Source organism: Dreissena polymorpha, chromosome 1, assembly GCF_020536995.1.
Source record: "Dreissena polymorpha isolate Duluth1 chromosome 1, UMN_Dpol_1.0, whole genome shotgun sequence".
NCBI lineage: Eukaryota > Metazoa > Mollusca > Bivalvia > Myida > Dreissenidae > Dreissena > Dreissena polymorpha.
Window position 1 is genome coordinate 29,813,608 of NC_068355.1, and position 19,494 is coordinate 29,833,101.

A 19,494-nucleotide genomic window follows, 5' to 3' on the forward strand; every position below is an offset into this window, starting at 1 on the left:
TGCACTGTGGTATCTGGGATGACACCTTACGTACATGCAATAATCCAATGACAGGACTCACATGCTTGCTGTGGGAAACCAGGGCTAAATGCTTGTGCGTTACATGTTGTGCCAGATTAGCCTGTGCAGTCAGCATTGGCTTATAAGGGATAATAATTTCTGCCTTTACTGGATTTTGCTTTTAAGAGACTTCCTTTGAACGAAATAGCCCCTTATGTTTAAAGTGGCGTCCCTATTGAGCCAATTCTGTGCTTATCTGGGACAACCCTTTACACTTGCATTTAGCCCCGTTTTCCCAGATTGAGGCTCATGTATTTTTTAGCAGTACTGATGGGTGTTATTATTAGCAGAACTACAGCATACTTGCAGGTTAACTGTACTCACCTAGCCAGGGTGCCCTCGTTATATCATTGAGCCCAGGTTTACAGTTTTAATTGACCATAAATGGAATGCATGTGGGCCTTGCACTATCAGATTACTGTTCTGTCTGATTAAAACAAGATTAATTGACCATACAAAAGGACTGATCAACAAGGAAAATTCGGAAACTTGATGAGAAAAACCTCACAACATGAAACTTTCCTCACAAAAATGAGTTCTAAAGGCAGTACATTTATTTCAGTTTTTTATTGAAGGTCGTGTTTTTCCAAAAATTGTTCTGTCAGAATATAAATGTAATGATGAAATATAAACAAATCTAATGTCTGTTTGAGTTGTTTGGTTGACGAGTTATGCATTGTGTGTGTTTATTCATTAACATAAAAGTAACATGTGTATGTTTTATATATAAAACAAGGGCTGTTTGTAAAACATGCATGCCCCCCATATGGGCTCTCCGTTGTAGTGACAGCCATTGTGTGAATATGTTTTTTTGTCACTGTGACCTTGACCTTTGACCTAGTGACCTGAAAATCAATAGGGGTCCGCTCACAGTCATGATCAATGTACCTATGAAGTTTCATGATCCTAGCCATAAGCGTTCTTGAGTTATCATCCGGAAACCATTTTACTATTTCGGGTCACGATGACCTTGACCTTTGACCTAGTGACCTGAAAATCAATAGGGGTCATCTGCGAGTCATGATCAATCTACCTCTCAAGTTTCATGATCCTAGGAATAAGCGTTCTTGAGTTATCATCCGGAAACCATTTTACTATTTCGGGTCACCGTGACCTTGACCTTTGACCTAGTGACCTGAAAATAATAGGGGTCATTTGCGAGTCATGATCAATGTACATTTGAAGTTTCATGATCCTAGGAATAAGCGTTCTTGAGTTATCATCCGAAAACCATTTTACTATTTCGGGTCACCGTGACCTTGACCTTTGACCTAGTGATCTGAAAATCAACTGGGGGTCATCTGCCAACCATTATCAATCTACCTATGAAGTGTCATGATCCTAGGCATAAGTGTTCTTGAGTTATCATCCGGAAACCATTTTACTATTTCGGGTCACTGTGACCTTGACCTTTGACCTAGTGACCTGAAAATCAATAGGGGTCATCTGACAGTCATGATCAATCTACCTATCAAGTTTCATGATCCTAGGCCTTAGCGTTCTTGAGTTATCATCCGGAAACCATTTTTACTATTTGGGGCCACTGTGACCTTGACCTTTGACCTAGTGACCTGAAAATCAATAGGGGTCAACTGCAAGTCATGATCAATCAACCTATCAAGTTCCATGATCCTAGGCCTAAGCCTTCTTGAGTTATCATCCGGAAACCATTTTACTATTTCGGGTCACCGTGACCTTGACCTTTGACCTAGTGACCTCAAAATCAATAGGGGTCATCTGCGAGTCATGATCAATGTACCTATGAAGTTTCATGATCATAGCCCCAAGCGTTCTTGAGTTATCATCCGGAAACCACCTCGTGGACCGACCGACCGACATACCGACATGTGCAATGCAATATACCCCCTCTTCTTCGAAGGGGGGCATAAAAAACTCATGATAGTCCATAATTATCTTTAATCATGATTACGCCTTAGTAAAATGCAGAAAACAAACAAATATTTAATTATCTGTGTACACGAAAAATAGCAATGCATAACAGCTGGGATATATAAGCCTCACTCTGAGAAAACGGGGCTTAATGCATGTGCGTAAAGTGTTGTCACAGATTAGTCTGTGCAGTATGCACAGGATATTCAGGGACGATATTTTCCACTTTTGTTGAAATTTTTGTTTGTAGGTAGTCTCTTCTGAACGAAAATCCAGTTTAGGTGGAAAGTGTCTCATCTGTTTAGCCTTTGCCTCTGGGAGGACACTTTAAACACATGTATTAAGCCCCTTACAGCAAGGCTCACATGGAAGGATTGTTCAAACTTGAAATCATTTTTATATATGTACCCATTTTTTAAGTAGCCAAAATATATTAATACAGATAAAAACCTCTATCTTTTTTCAAACTGACATCAAAGAGTTTTTATATCCAACACATCATGTTTGAAGCAATAATTTATCTATTAACTTGTTAATCCCTTAGATGTGGGGATGCAAACATAAGCATAGGAAGAGTATTTATTTTGCTTTAATGACATTTTTACCACATAACATAAAAGGAATTGAATAAAATATAATTACATGTTATTAACCCATTCATAATAAAGCTGGTAAGCTAGTCATTTTTACTTTTTTATTAAAAAATTATAGTATAGTTTGAAAGAAAATTAAACCCCTCCTACAATAGATAATTATAACTTTCAGAACATGAGATCAAAGGGGTGCCCACATTATGAAAACTGAGGCATGACTATTTAGCATGTGACCTATATTTTTAGATGGTCGCTTTAGCGACCGTCTAAAGCGCTTAGTGTAAAATTCAGGTCAGTACGGCCTAGGTATGATTAACCCAATTCCCGCCTACTACGCGTAAGAAAGAGTTGTATAATTTATGCAAGAGGTTTGAGTTCTCCAATTATGTGTATTCACAAAGGGAAACATTATATTAATATCGTGTTACATTCAATATTTTCGAACGGTGTTTTATAGAAAAGAATCAATAAACAATGATCGTATTGTACGTGTCGCGGAGGAGATTGTTTATGAATGATTAAAATAGTCCACTTTCTGCTATCGCAAGGACAGATTTTTACTCTCTTAATTTTGTTAAGATTTGTGATTCATTTAAATCCTAAGAAACAAACATCAAGATTATACAATTCCAGTTTTAACACTTGCATTCAGCAATTTACTTTAAATATATGCTTTTTCACAGCTTGTAGGATTTATATTTATTATGCTTGTTCAGAGTTAGTAAGATTTTTAGTAATAATCATTCTGCTGTTTTAATCCTTGCCATATTTGTTTGATCATGCCTTTCTAAGTCTAATACAATTGTTATTCACAGAATAAAATTAGATAGTACATGTCAAGATAGGAAATTGTATATAAGAATTGAAATGTTTTTTTTATTTGGAGAGATAGAAACTGGCGGAACTCCGCAATAGAACGTTGTAAAGTTATTTGTAATTTGCGTTATTAAATCATATTGTTTAAACTTATTGAGTTAATTCCCTTAAAGAAGATTTATTCACAAGGACCAGGAATTTCCTTTGTGAAACTGCTACGTGTGCGTGACGTAGTATTTTCGCTCAGCTCATTCATAAATCTGAGGCTGGCGATAAACAAAGGGGAGTCCGTGTGAGAATAACGCAATAGTATAATGTTACGCTTGTTTATATTCACAGGTCTCAATTAATAATACGTTGACCACGAGTTCAACAATTATTACAGGGATACGAATAGACAACATAAAAAAAATGTTTCATTTTCACTGAAACTGTTAAAAAACATTTAAATATAACAATAATATTCTCTAAAAAATGTAGTCTTGCTGTTTTGAAATAAGGTTTGGAATTTTGTTTTCTAAATAACTTAATTCAAAACAAAAGTTTAATTATAGTGTTTTTTACTTGTTAGTCGCATATTTACTGCATTATAATGTGTGTTATAATAGGCAAACCATACATTAGTAAAATTCAATCTGCCTTCGCACATAGAAAGAATGGGTTAATTAGGTGCTGCGTTTCCTTTGCTTACTTCAGTTAGAGGTCAATTATTTACGTAATAGCAATCACAAGGCTCCGGCTTCAAAGGAATTGCGGAGCGTTCTTACATAATAAAAGTCGTAGTCGCATGGTATTTGCGTTTTGCATCCTATTTGGTCACGTGGTTCTTTTTCGTGGGTGTTTTGGCATTCATGATATGAGGCTATAAATAGATGCGCCTGTCGATAAACAAAGGAAAGTTTACGGGTTATAACAACGCACTAGGTTACGCTCTCGCATACAACTCAATGACGTAGTACAGGTCGTAAATTGAGAGATTCGGGAAAAAGTTGACGCTTATTTATATTCTCAATTTATAAAACGTTGAACATAAGTTCAACAATAACCTCAGCGATACGATAGACAAAAAAAAAGTTTCATAATTGCTAAACCTGAATATAACAAACAATTTATAATAATAATACGAATGCAATAGTAGAAGGTTAGTAGAAGGTTAAGCTTGTTTATATTCACAGTTCCCAATACATTAGACAGTTGGATATGAGTTCATTAATTACTACAGGCATACTTTAGGCAACCTCGAACATGCTTTTTAATCGCTAAAACCGAAAACAACTTAATATATTATATTAAATATATTTATAACAATAAATGTCTTTTAAAAATGTAGTCGGCGTATACGCTGACTTGAAATAAAGTTAGCAATTTACTTTTCTAAATAATTAAATACAATTAAACAAAAGTTAAACTATTGTGTTGTGTTTTTCACTTGTAAGCTGCATATTCACCGCATGAAATGTGTGTTAGCATTGTCAAACCACACATTAGTGTGAGTAAATAAAAAATATACTACGGGAGAGCACTTCATAATTGTGTCCTCATATGCCTTGTTATGAGTATCTTTCTTCACTATCGAAATATACCGTATGTTTATATTTGATTTAGACGCAGTTTTCTTTCGACACAATTAAATCACACGTCACTAGCGCCGTCATGCGAAAATGGGTCTTATGCGTTTCGGCAAGCGTTTGTTAAACCCAACATGTGCTTTTGCGCAGTCAGGCCATAGGCGATGCTGTTCGCTTTAAAATCACTCAATATGTTATGTTTCTCCTTACCAGAAGGAGGGATAGCTGAGTGGGCTATTTATATGATGGGCGCATATGGAATAAGACCCATTTTCGCATGACAAGGGTCATTACAATTCTCATTGCGAATTGCAAATGACACATTTAAGAACAATGCTTTTTGATACAAAATTGAATTGAAAATAGCAAACTTGTTAATAATGGCAGCCTATCCACACATTAAGGAATGATTTCCAGACGTGCTGACCAAGTACGGCAAACATTGTGGTATGATAATTTAACGATTTTCTCTTATCGTGACACTATACTATTTTGCTAATGATTGTTTTCTCATCTTGGAGGCGAAAGTGAAATTCTGCAAGAGGGATTGTAACGCGTAATTGTAACAGGGCCACAATTTGTGTCGTTTGAGCATACAGAGAGTAGTCCCGAATTCCTTACACTGAAGAGTGCTACATCCTTTGAATTGAGCACATACGCAGTGATGTAGCAAAAATTCAGAGGTTGTATCTCGAATCAGCTTATTAAATATTCGAAAATATTCATGCGTGTCTGTTGGCGTTATGTAAAAGTCACTAAGATGAAAACTGAAACAGCTACGCCTTAAAGCGCATTAGTGCTCTATACCTATGTTTATGTTAGCGTTGTTGACACCATGTGAAAGCATAAACAGCAATGTTTATATACTTTTATTCCTCCATATACAAGATATGAAGATTATTGTATATTTTGAATTTGTATATGGTGTAAAAAATCAAAAGTTTTGTACACTGAACTTTCATTATGAATATATATTCTTGGTGAGATAGTCTTTTGATATTAGAAAAAAGTAGGGATGTCAACGAATATCCGAATATCCGAATATTCGGTCCCGGGCCGAATATTCGGATACTGTTTTCCGAATCGAATATTCGGAAGAAAAAATAAAAAATCGAGTAATTTCAAAGACTTTGTATTCGTAAAATTTGCTTAAAAAAATTGTCAAAAAAGTTGTTCCCCGTGTCATAATGTTTATTCCGGTTGACGCGATAATGCGTCGCTATGGTGATGACAGTATACCGGTCATAAATCCCGCTAACAAAGCCAGACACTTTGTGTCAAAATTATGATAGGTGCGAATCGCGTCTGCAATCAAAACACCGACCTGCACTTGATCCAATGACTCGAATTACATTTAAAATTATCAAAGATTAAATGAGTAAAGGAAAAGCCAACTTTGTGTAAAAAAACAAATAAGACCGTATGGCAATTAAAACACCGACCCGTCTTGATCTAATAACTCGATTACATTTAAAATGATCAAAGATTAAATGAGTAAAGAAAGAGCCGACTTGGTGTGAAAAACAAAACAGATCGTATGGTTATAATCACGTTGTCCAATCAAAAAAGCTTTTAGAAAATAATTTACTCAACCTCTAATGAGTATTTGCGTATCGTATGGTTCAAACATTAATTAATTACTCAATATTCAATCAGGTATTATACTTAAAGAAATGTTTTTGGTATTGCACCCTCATTTAATTGAAAATATTATAATTGTTACACGCATAAAGTAAATATCTGTCCAAGCAAAATGCCACATACGCCTTCCGCTGCTTAGAAGTATTTCACGACATCATCCGATAAGAAGTCGCCGATCCAAGTGTCTTTTAAACGTGGCAACTTTAAAAGACTGACTGTTTAGTCTGTTTAACAGGTTCAACGTGTGTTGTGGCTATGTACATATTTCGTTTAAGTTCAGCTTTAATTATATGTAGATATAACTGTTTTGTCATGTATTTTTTTTTCGTCATGTAATATTATGTTTCTCGTTCTATTGTTGATGTACGATATTAATAGTTTAAAAACAGTTTTTGTCATTCAATTTTAACAATAAAAACTTAAAAAGTAATCAACAAAATCAGCTTCGAATTAGCGACGGCAACGCTATGTCAATATTTAGTCACTTCCGGTGAACTTCCGGTAAAAACGAAAGTAGAATTCATGGAGTAATGGTACGGTAAACAAAGTTGACTTTTTTCCAACAGATGTTGACCGAATATCCGAATATTCGTTCGGAAGGGTGACCGAATATTCGAATACCGAAATTGGTATTCGTTGCCATCCCTAGAAAAAAGTATTCCTTTAATATGATGGTGACTGCAAATTTTCTTTATATTAAGTTATCATTACCATTTTCATCATACTTTCTATGCTTTCAGAACTTCCGAAAAGCATGTTGTTTTTATTTTGTCTTAGTTATTTCTATGAAATAAGAAGGATGATAAAAAGTGCTTACAAAACTCGACCCATGCGCTATGACACACACTTTATAAAGTTGAATGGCGTGTGTTCATTTCAAACTTGCGATTGATTTTCAAAAATGAATTGGGTGTTAAATTATGCAATAGGGAACATCTTCAGTGCCTTCAGGCTTTGATATCTATTTGCTTATCACCATGGCAATTAAAATCTTATTAGTGTAAAACCCAGCAACCACATTAAAGAATTAGAGCAGACTACAAAAGCGGGCTTCTCTTTAGTCTTTATCAATGATGTTAATTTCTCGTTGAAAATGAAATATTGCTCAGTTTTCATGCTAAATGGTCTTGTATCATCTCTAGACCATGATAAATATAAAAAGTTGTATATTGTTTTCAAGGGAAGTCATGTTCTCTGATCAATTGTTAAATACAACCAACATGGAGACTGTCATACTGGGAAGATTATAATTTATGTGCAATAAACATTTTCTGTCTAATCATTGCATATACAAGCATAATTTAACTTCATTTGATGATCAAAAAGAAAAAGAACAAAGATCTATGAACATAAGTATCACAGTATTTTCTACATTAATTGACCCTATTTAATGAATAAACACAACATTTTACAAAACATATAATAGCTCTATGTAAACATCAAAACCAAAATAACTTTTTAAGAAGTAACATAATATAATAATCAGCAAAATTGTGCAAAACAAAAAAATAAGTGCAAAATCATTAGCTCAACATAGCTTGTAACAAAGAAACAAAAAGTGCATTTGAGTACAGTATTGTACCAGATAAGCCTGTGAAGTCTGCACAGGCTAATCTGGGAGAATCTTTTCCGCTTTAATGGTATTTTTCTTTTAAATGAAGTCTCTTCTAAACAAGAACCCACCCTAGACGGAAAGTGTAGTCCCTGAATTGCCTGTGTGGACTGCACAACCCACCCTAGACGGAAAGTGTAGTCCCTGAATTGCCTGTGTGGACTGCACACCCTAGACGGAAAGTGTAGTCCCTGAATTGCCTGTGTGGACTGCACACCCTAGACGGAAAGTGTAGTCCCTGAATTGCCTGTGTGGACTGCACAGGCTAATTACTGACCCACCCTAGACGGAAAGTGTAGTCCCTGAATTGCCTGTGTGGACTGCACAGGCTAATTACTGACCCACCCTAGACGGAAAGTGAAGTCCCTGAATTGCCTGTGTGGACTGCACAGGCTAATTACTGACCCACCCTAGACGGAAAGTGTAGTCCCTGAATTGCCTGTGTGGACTGCACAGGCTAATTACTGACCCACCCTAGACGGAAAGTGTAGTCCCTGAATTGCCTGTGTGGACTGCACAGGCTAATTACTGACCCATCTTGAACATAGGCAAGCATGAAGCCCCGTTTTCCCAGAGCCAGGTTTAACCCTTTGCATGCTGGGAAATTTGTCATCTGCAAAAATGTCGTCTGCTGAATTTCTAAAATTAGCATTTTCTTTGATTTTTTCAAAGAATACTCTTCTTTAGGGCTGGTTACTATTGTTTTTATGTAAGTTGGTAATATAGGTCCTTGAGTGTTTTTGTCAAAATTTGGCAGGTCTTCAAAATTGTCAATGTATTTCTTTATTATGTTTATTAATCCTTGTTACAATAGGAAGTTTACGTTTGTTCCAACTTGTGTATCCAAAGATTCTTTGGAAATAAAGCAGTTTCTTTCTACCATTATGTCTCTCACAAACCGAATACCTCTTTCATATAGACATTTGATATAGATATAGCTATTGCTAATTTTAAAATTATGATTATAAAAAAGAGGCATATCCAGAATATCATCACAATTCAATATTGGCAGCTTTTCAATATACAATATATAGTTTTTCAAAACTTCAAGCCAAAATTTATTTTTTAAGTGCAAGCATATTTTTTCGGCACACATTTTACCAGTATTGAATACTATTTTAAAATCTATTAACGATCTAGCCAGTGAATAACAATTTCCTTCTTAACAAAAAACTGTTTATTTGCCATATTGTTTATAGTCGACCTTTATTTAAAGCCATGGATGGTTTTATGTAATATGCAAGGGGATGTTAATAACATTTATCACACATATCAGGGAAATTCTTTAACCCATTTATGCCTAGCGTCTAGAAAAAAGGCCTTGGCAAACAGCTTAGACAAAGATGAGACGCCGCATGATGCGGCGTCTCATCTGGGTCTGCGCTGTTTGCTTATCTGAATTTCTGTAAGAAATATTTTAAATATAGAAATAAATATACTATACATCCTTAATTTTGGCAATAAATTGATCCAATTTAGAAGGATGGGAGAGTCCACTAGGCATAAATGGGTTAATCAACTGGTCTCTTTGTCTGACCACAAGTGTGTCTTGTTTACTTTAGTCTGGGGCATAATTTTGAATTTATTTAACCCATTTATGCCTAGTGGACTCTCCCATCCTTCAACATTGGATCAATTTATTTTCAAAATTAGGGATGTCTAGCATATTTTTTTTTATATTTAGAATATATCTTACAGAAATGTCTTTAAAGGGGCCTTTTCACAGATTTTGGCATTTTTTTAACTTATTCATTAAATGCTTTATATTGATAAATGTAAACATTGGATCGTAAAAGCTCCAGTAAAAAATCAAGAAAAAAAATAAAAAAAGGAAAAGAACATTGCCCGGAGCAGGTTTCGAACCAGTGACCCCTGGAGTCCTGCCAGAGTCCTGAAGTAAAAACGCTTTAGCCTACTGAGCTATTCCGCCGAGTACACATTTAAGACGTATTTTATACCTTATATAAAAAATCTTCGTAGTTTCACAAAATTTAACGACAAAAACAGAACTCTCCAAATTATTCAATCGTTTCGCGTTGCAACGCTTTATAATGTTTAGGTTTGAAAATCGTCAAAAGATGCATATAATGGCTATATTAGAGCATGGTTAATGTTCAGTATTACTGTTTCCTCACAAATATCATAACTAAAACGAAAACTTACCAATCTAAAACAACTTTTTTCAATTTTGTCAATTTACCAAAGCGTGAAAAGATCCCTTTAAGCAAACAGCGCAGACCCAGATGAGATGCCACATCATGCAGCGTCTCATCTGGATCTACACTGTTTGCCAAGTCCTTTTTTGTAGACGCTAGGCATAAATAAGTCAAGTTACCAACTTCAAACTTCATACATGGTTCAACTAGTTTTAAGGAAGAGTTCTGTGCAATAGAAGCATTGTTTTATGGAGTTAATGCCCTTTGCCCGTAGCCCTTTTCCAGTATGAAAATGTTCTTGAAGATATGGAGTTGCAGTTCTTGTTGTATAAGAAATCATGTGGCTTGCATGTGTGGACACTGAAATTAGTATCCCATGCTCAATGTCATTTTGCACATATATGAAAAACTATATAAAAAAATTCAGAAATAAATAAGCTGTGCTTTGGGAAAATAGGGCTTAATGTACATGTGTAACGCATTGCCTCAGATTTATAGCCTGTTAATGAGTCCGCACAGGCTAATCAGGGACAAAACATGCAGCTTTTATGGTTTTATTTGTTTAAAGGAAGTTGCTTCTTATGGAAAATCCACTCAAGGCAGAAAGTGTCGTCCCTGATTGAATGCACAGGCTAATCTGGGACGACAGTTTTACTTTACGAAAGTGCATTAAGCCCCATTTTCCCATTTCAAGGCTCAAATGAATATTGAAAGATGTGAAAATTTAGTGAGTGCAATGCAGAATCTTACCTGCAATCTGAAAGGATGCACTGAATCATATCTTCGCACATGTATTTGTAAATTATTTTATGATTTACTTATCACGGTTCAAACCATCAGTATCTGGAATCTAATCAGGGACTGATTATTTTGTTGACAGAGGTATCAGTAGTTTTGACAGTTCTGTAGATTATTGTGGTATAGGATTACTTGATCAAAAATGGATGTAATTAATGCATTAACAGTCATTGAACAGATAGATACCAAATTGGGCATCAAAGGAATTTCAAGGGATTTAAGGGGTTAGGGGTCTATGGTTGACCCTTCTGCCTTTAGTAAGAGTATTGTATTACATGTGAAACAAATGTTACTAAATTGATAAGCAGACTAAATACATGTGATAAATTGAGTCGTGTTCTGAGAAATCTGGGCTTAATGCATGTGAGTAAAGTGTCGCCCCAGATTAGCCTGTGCAGACCACACAGGCTAATCAGGGACAACACTTTCCACCTAAACTTGTTTTTCAGTAAGGAGGGACTTCCTTGAAACTTAAAATACCATAAAAGCGGAAAGTGTCGTCCCTGCGGACTGCACAGGCTAATCTGGGACGACACTTTGCGCACATGCATTATGCCAAGTTTTCTCAGAACACGACTCAATTTTCGTTCCAGGTTAGCCTGTCCTGTCTGCTTATCTTAATCAAGGATGACACTTTCGGCTTTTATGGATTTTTTTCATCAAATTAATGTTTTCATGTTTCCGAGTCTATCATGGAAACATATTGTTTTTTCCATGTCTGTCTGTTGGTTTGTTTCCATCAAACTTTAACATTGGCTATAACTTTTGCAATATTGAATATAGCAACTTGATATTTAGCATACATGTGTATCTCATGGAGCTGCACATTTTGAGTGGTGACAGGTCAAGGTCATCCTTCAAGGTCAAAGGTCAAATATATGGGGGGACATAGTGTTTTACTAACACATCTTGTTTCTAAATGAAAATTCAGTATAGGTGGAAAGTGTTGTTCCAAATTAACCTGTGTAAACTGCACAGTCTGATCTATGACAATTATTTTACCCACATGCATGAAGTCAGGTTTTCCCTAGAGACCTTTACATTTATCAATTAAATGCATACCAAGTCATAAAATTGGCTTTTAGTCTTTGTAACCCCAATCTAATTGGTTATAATAGCGTATTGAAAAAAAGAAAGCTTGTTATTATGTTGACATTAGCATTATGTCATAAGCATGATTTGATGCATTTGTATGTTAGTATATAATTCTAATTGTTCTTGACTTTGTGTACCTGAACATAAAGTAATTCAAGAAAATGCCTACTAACAAAACGCCCTTGAAAAAACTACATTTGTGTATGTGAGAGGTATATGGGGCTGATGTTAGTCAATTATATTGTATATTGATTATGTGACAAACATAGGAGCAGAAGGAGAAGCGAAGAACATGGGGTTACTCAAATAATACACTAGTTGTACTTTAAATACATTTGTCTTATGTATATTAGGAAGTCCCTTAAACATGTGCTATCTAAATGTTCATTCTCGGTGCACTTTTCTTCAATCTAATCCCAGTGTAAGATCAGCGTTTCAGCAGTTGTTTTTTTAACTATTAGGAAACTTGATAAAGAAGCTTAGCTTATAACTATTTATTTAAACTATAATGCATCGAAAGCCAAAAGCTCATAAATGAAATAAAAAATATTTATATTTGGTGTTATGTTATTAAAGAATTGGATAAGAACACAAATTTCTCTCCTGAGTTTCTTGAGATTAATTGTTTGCTTTATTTTTCAAAAATGCTTAATCCTTGGTAGGATAAGAGGATAAGTAAGTGGTATAAATGAGACACATTCTACGAAATCTGGGCTTAACACATGTTTGTAAAGTGTCGTTCCAGATTAGCCTCATTGCACAGTCCACAAAGGCTAATCAGGGACGACACTAGCTTTACCTTTATATTATTTACGTTTGAATTGAGTATCTTCTTTGCAATAAGCCAGTTATGGCGGAAAGTGTTGTCCCTGATTAGTCTTTGCAGACTGCACAGGCTGATCTGGGATGACACCTTATGCAAATGCCTTAATTTCCTTTTTCTTCGAGGGTGGTTTACATAGAGAAGATCTTTCCAATGTGTGGAAACCTTCAGATTGTTGAGCAGACACAGTATCAACCATGATACTATTAAGCTTGTTTAACCCATTTATGCCTAGTGGACTCTCCCATCCTTCTGAATTGGATCAATTTATTTCCAAAATTAGGGATGTCTAGTATATTTATTTCTATATTTAGAATATTTCTTAGAGAAATTCCTTTAAGCAAACAGGGCCGACCCTGATGAGACGCCGCATGATGATGCCATCATGTGGCGTCTCATCTGGGTCTACGCTGTTTGCCAAGGTCTTTTTTTCTAGACGCTAGGCATAAATGGGTTAATAGTTCTAGCAACTTAAATTATACTTTTAAAAGGGAAATCAAGTTGAAACAATATAGACCATTTTTAGTTAGTTATATGTTGTTTTTTGTGCAAACCATATCATACCCAACCAACACCCATTACCAGAGACAATTGCGTAACTGTACCTTTGATGAGAATGATGAATGATTCTGAGGAAAAAATGCAAGTTACACCTAACTAATAGCATTATTACCATTCCAACAGGTCTCTAACAGGGTTGTCTAATTAGGTTACACAGCAAACAGAGAAGCTCCCATTGATTAACAGAATGATAATAAGGTTACAATACACTAAATACTTTTGGTGTTCAATGCTTATAATACCCTCTAAAAACAAAATCTTCATTTATTTGAAAACACAATTCTCTGTACGGGCACTTGCCATGACTTTATTTTTGAATATTTCTGTGTTCATGTGGTAGGGAAAACATTGTTGTATACTACAAATTCCCTGTTTTGCTTTTAGGTTGGAGACTACATAAGACTTTGACAGTTGGCGGGAAACCATCATCAACTGGAGAGATGCCGGTAAAAAGATGGCCATAAAACAGTGACCGCTGATTCGCATTGAGTTCTTTCTTACATATTGGATGACCTATGTTTTTTATTGTTTAAATCATTGCGGCTTGGAATGCTCTTTAAGAAAAGGTATGGTTATGGGGGTGTCTACGCGCAAAAGTTTGACTTTATTTTTTGTTAAAGTTATTGCTTTTACATTGAATTTGTGCAGGAAATCTTTTGGTATGTTGTGACCTAAACTAACTTATGATAAAAATGAAATATCATCTGCAAGTGCAAAATATGACTGGGAAAGCTGATTTTTGGTCCTTTCTTAGCAAAAGGGAAGAAAATAAGTGCATCAAATGCATGAATTCAGATTATTTGACCTGGAATAGTTGTTTTTCAAGTTGACCCCCCACCCTTATATAGTGGAATAAGGGCTAAATTGCTTTCCGACTTAAATTCAACCGCATATTGGTTGACCGTGTCGCGTAAATGTGTTACATGAAGTTAGAATTCAACGCCAGGAACTCCGTGATCGAGTAACGCAACTAAAGCTTTTGCGAAAAGCATGAACATTCAAACAGAGCCCCATTTCACCGACATGGAATGGCGGGCATTTTTACAGTATTGACAGTGCAGCAGATGCTTAACTGAGCCAGCCTTCATATTTAGTACAATCATGAATTGAGCAAGCTTTATCACTTCATATAATTCATAAAAGTACACTTAAAATACATAAATGCATGTTTTTGTTTCATTTTTTTTATCTTTTTCTATTGGGTATTTTCACTTTTTCAGGTAGAGGAATGTCTGCGACTAAGTCAAGGGCCACTGGATAAGGGTTGTTGATGGCAAAACAGGTAATAATATCATTTTGTTATCATGTACACAAGCAAATAAGCATATGTATGATGCTTTAGGTGTGAAAGACTGTCATAATCAGGTTTGTGGTCACTCACACCCTTGCTGTCATGTAATTCTCCTCGCAGTTTGTATTGATAGTTACGCGTCCTGACATGTAAAGCTCGTGCTTTGTTGGCAGCTGAAGTTGGCACTTAACAGGTTTATCCTTGTTCCTGAGCATGTATGCAGTACAGCTGAGTTGATTTGCTACTTGTAATCCTACAATTAGCTTGTTTTTGGTATTGTTTTCTCACAATATGCTTATATTCATGGTTCCGGCTTAAAAGGGTGTCGCGCCTGACTTAAACATAGGATTGTTATAGCAAGTGTCCCCTTCATCATTTACCTTAGAGGGATTTTTTTGACAAAATTTGGCACTTTCAGCAACATGTTTTAATTTTTATTTGGTACATCCTTCTCTCATTCAGTGATTTAATGACAGTATTGTCCATATTCCTTTTTCTTTGCATAGAAAGGTGACATGAATCATTGATATTTGTTGTGTTGAGAATTCTGCAGGAAGCTGTGTCCCCAAAAGAAGTACTAGAAACCCCTTTCAGGACACTGCCTTGATCTGAACTGCCTTTCTACCCCTGTTACTACATGGAACATCATTGCTAAGCTTATAAGGCTTGCCTACATATGTGTATTTTGTTCAATTTAACTTTTCCTTCCAGCTTAACCCCCCCCCCCCCCCCCACACACACAAATGAGCATTGTATTCTTTCGCTTGGTTACAAACTCCCATTTGGACCAGATTGCCACCATAAAAATAGCCTAAAGTACTTATTTTGTGTCAAAAATATGAAAGTTTGTATTGTCTTGAACCTCTAAATGAGAGCTGGCAATGCATATTGACCATCTGCTGCAGTTAAAAGGCACCCATGACATAATATGCTAGAATATTTCATTGGCGGCTGGTAAATAAATGGGCACCGATCGACAAGGCGCTTTCAAGATTTTACACTTTTATTGGTGTGAAATAACAAGTTATTGGGAGCATATTGATTTCTACACTTGAAAGTATCTTTGATCTCTCATTTTGAGTAATTAGTTTATTGTCTTGGATGAAATTGGATTGTTTTTGCTTTGAAATTGGCATTTTTGGGATGATTAAAAAAAAACACACAAATAAGACATTATCAAAATTGCTTAGAGTGAAAATATCTTACAAATTCATTCTTTCCCCACCACACATTAGCCCCACTTGCATGTCTATTTGGTTTGTTTTGGTATTTTATTGCAGATATTGAACACAACAGCTTTAAATCTTTAAGGGGCAGTTAAGCTTTAACAGGCCTAATATCGCCTTCTTCGGACTGAAAACACCCGCGTGTGAAAATATGATACAGAATGGCCAAATGGACAGCTAATCCAGCCAAACTTAATATATTGGTGCAATATGGATGGGAAGATAATAATATGAAAGAAAAACACATTTCAGTCAAAATAAATTTCTCTTATAGGTTACAATACACTAAATACTTTTGGTGTTCAATGCTTATAATACCCTCTAAAAACAAAATCTTTATTTATTTGAAAACACAATTCTCTGTACGGGCACTTGCCATGACTTTATTTTTGAATATTTCTGTGTTCATGTGGTAGGGAAAACATTGTTGTATACTACAAATTCCCTGTTTTGCTTTTAGGTTGGAGACTACATAAGACTTTGACAGTTGGCGGGAAACCATCATCAACTGGAGAGATGCCGGTAAAAAGATGGCCATAAAACAGTGACTGCTGATTCGCATTGAGTTCTTTCTTACATATTGGATGACCTATGTTTTTTATTGTTTAAATCATTGCGGCTTGGAATGCTCTTTAAGAAAAGGTATGGTTATGGGGGTGTCTACGCGCAAAAGTTTGACTTTATTTTTTGTTAAAGTTATTGCTTTTACATTGAATTTGTGCAGGAAATCTTTTGGTATGTTGTGACCATAAGCCATTTCTAACAGAATGATAATTTGCCTATTTCTCCAAATTGGAGGTATTCTCCCCATTCCATTTCTGCCAAGTGATTACCCAATTTATCCTCCTGTTAGCTCATAACACACTATTGTTAATTGGCTTCATGAGATAATAACTGTTCATTTCCCCATCTCTCCCATTCACAAGCTATCTATAGATCACAGCTATCTTATTTTCAGGAAACTGATTTAGATACAAGATGTTACTTCTTGGTATTGCTGTAAGTACTACATGGGAAGTTGGTACTTATATATAGTACGACCTTATTATTTTTTTGTTGTTGTTGGTTTTGGTATTCCTCCCTTAAAATAATTTGAAAATCCAAAAAGACATCAACAGTATGAATAATTTCACAAAACAAAAAGTAGAAAAAGATTTGCTCCGTGGACAGAGAACTTGCCCTTGATTGGTCCTTGTTGGCTCAGGTACTACTTAACTCTTTCAGTGCTGGAACCGAATTTTGAAGGGCTTTGCAAACAATTTGGATCCAGATGAGACGCCACATTCTCCAGATGAGACGCCACAGAATGTGGCGTCTCATCAGGATCCAAACTGTTTGCTATTCTGATAGTATTCTTTGAAAAAAATCGAAAAAAATGCTAATATGAGAAATTCAGCAGACCACAAATTTCCCAGCATGCAAAGGGTTAGAAGAACTCTGGAATTTTATATTCAAGTTGATTGTTACCTAGCTTACAAAGGTCAGCTAAGATGTTAAGCTGGATTAGACAGCTATGCTGAAAAATACTTTGTGCGACTGAAAATATACTACAACATTTGATACAATAGACTATGCTGACTTGATCTAGGTTGGCGCTAAGAAAAAAATTAGTAGCCAAATTTCAGCACTACAAAACGACCCACATTATAACCTTATTTGCTCAATGAACAACATAATCATTATCATGAATCTATAGGTATCAACAATGACTGTATTAAATTATCAATGAAGTCACATTTAAATAAATTATTTGTTACCTGAAATCAAATAATTTCATGTTTTTTTTTAATTTTTCATTTATATTTATTTTCCTGCACTGGCATAAACAGTATACAATGTTAGAACTTTCCGATATGCCCCAGTCTTTGATTGGGGGGGGTCTTGCTTTGCATGCGTAGAACTTGTCATTGCAGACGACAGCAATAATTTCGCGCTCGTTCTTATAACACGGGTTTTACATGGCATACCGGTATTAATGCATAGTAAATAGTTATTATCACGTGGCTGTAGAAAAACGGTGTAAATCAGTTCTACAAATAGACATGATAAAATATACATGCACTGGATTCAATTTGTTACCACATTAAATTATTAACGGGTTTTGTTTTTCACAACTTACTCGCCGTAAGTAATTTTACACTGCTCACCAATTGCAATTAACTTCTCATAATTTATGATTGTTTACAGTACGGTAAATAGGTGTGATGATGATGCCCGAAACCGCCTTTAATGTACTGCTTTATTTATCGGTTTTATATCACGTGTTAATGCTACAACTGTGATTCATTCTTAATAAACCTGCGATAAACGCTTACTATGTGACCGACGTCAATCAAAAATAATAATCGCTATATAACTCCGCCTCCATAAACATTCTCGTAACCAATTGGACGTTAAATATCACAGTTTGGCGACTGGAAAGTTACCCGAAAATTTCCCGTGATGCACCTGTCAGCATACATGACTGTGTTATGTGGCTTGAATATACGATACGGGCATCCGGTTATCTCTTATCAATGGACTTTATATTACCACCTGGAGCTTTTATGGCGATTACATGTGGAAATCAGTACCGAGTTCTCTTTAAAAGTAGGGAATATTATACTTATAGAGAAATATCAGGTTTTTTTGCAATCGCCATTTTCATTAACATTTTAAACTTTAATCACCAGCTAAAAGATTCAATCGCCCTTGGCGATTTTGGCGATCGGAAACGCTAACATAGCTTGATTTATAGTCAAGCAGCATCACCAGCTGACTTGTGGGAAGAAACTATAAGACTATTAAGAAACAAATTGGTATTATCTATTAAACATATCTCAATGTATTTGTTTGAATTGTGGATAGTAAGATGTCAATTATAAACAATATCAGCAAAGTTTAATTTTATGAAAAATTTTGAGAGGTGGTTCTTTATGCATTACCTGTATTGTAGCTATATAGACTTTCGAGCTCAGATTTCAGAACTTTATAGTTTCTAGAGTAAGACAAATTGATGATTCTATTTGTTCAGCAGTACTGTTGGTGCATCCATAACAGCTCGCTATGTGTGGACACAACTTTGAATTGCAGATGAGTTGAAAAAGTGCCCCTTTACCATTTAGATACGTATTTTGACGCATTTGTAGTCCCATAAAAAGTTAAATTTAATTGAAGACCTTTCTTACTAGATTCAAATTTCTTAAAGGCTTCATTTCCAACCCTTAGTTATTGCTGAACAGCAAACAGCATAAAACCTGAACAGACTGCGAGTTACTCACAGGCTGTTCTGGTTTAATGCTGTTTGCAAAATCCATTTTCACTTTGCTTCTTATGGGGGAAACAGTTAACAGAAAACAAACATTCTATTGGAACACATATCAAC

General features: G+C 35.4%; 1 long non-coding RNA gene across 1 annotated transcript; it reads left to right on the forward strand.

The window, feature by feature from the left end:
* The first annotated feature begins 13,912 nt into the window (after positions 1-13,912).
* On the forward strand, positions 13,913-17,122 carry LOC127874938 (uncharacterized). Its single transcript, XR_008047190.1, has 3 exons — positions 13,913-14,059; positions 14,834-14,895; positions 16,591-17,122. It is a non-coding gene; the product is annotated as an uncharacterized LOC127874938 (long non-coding RNA).
* Positions 17,123-19,494: the final 2,372 nt, after the last annotated feature.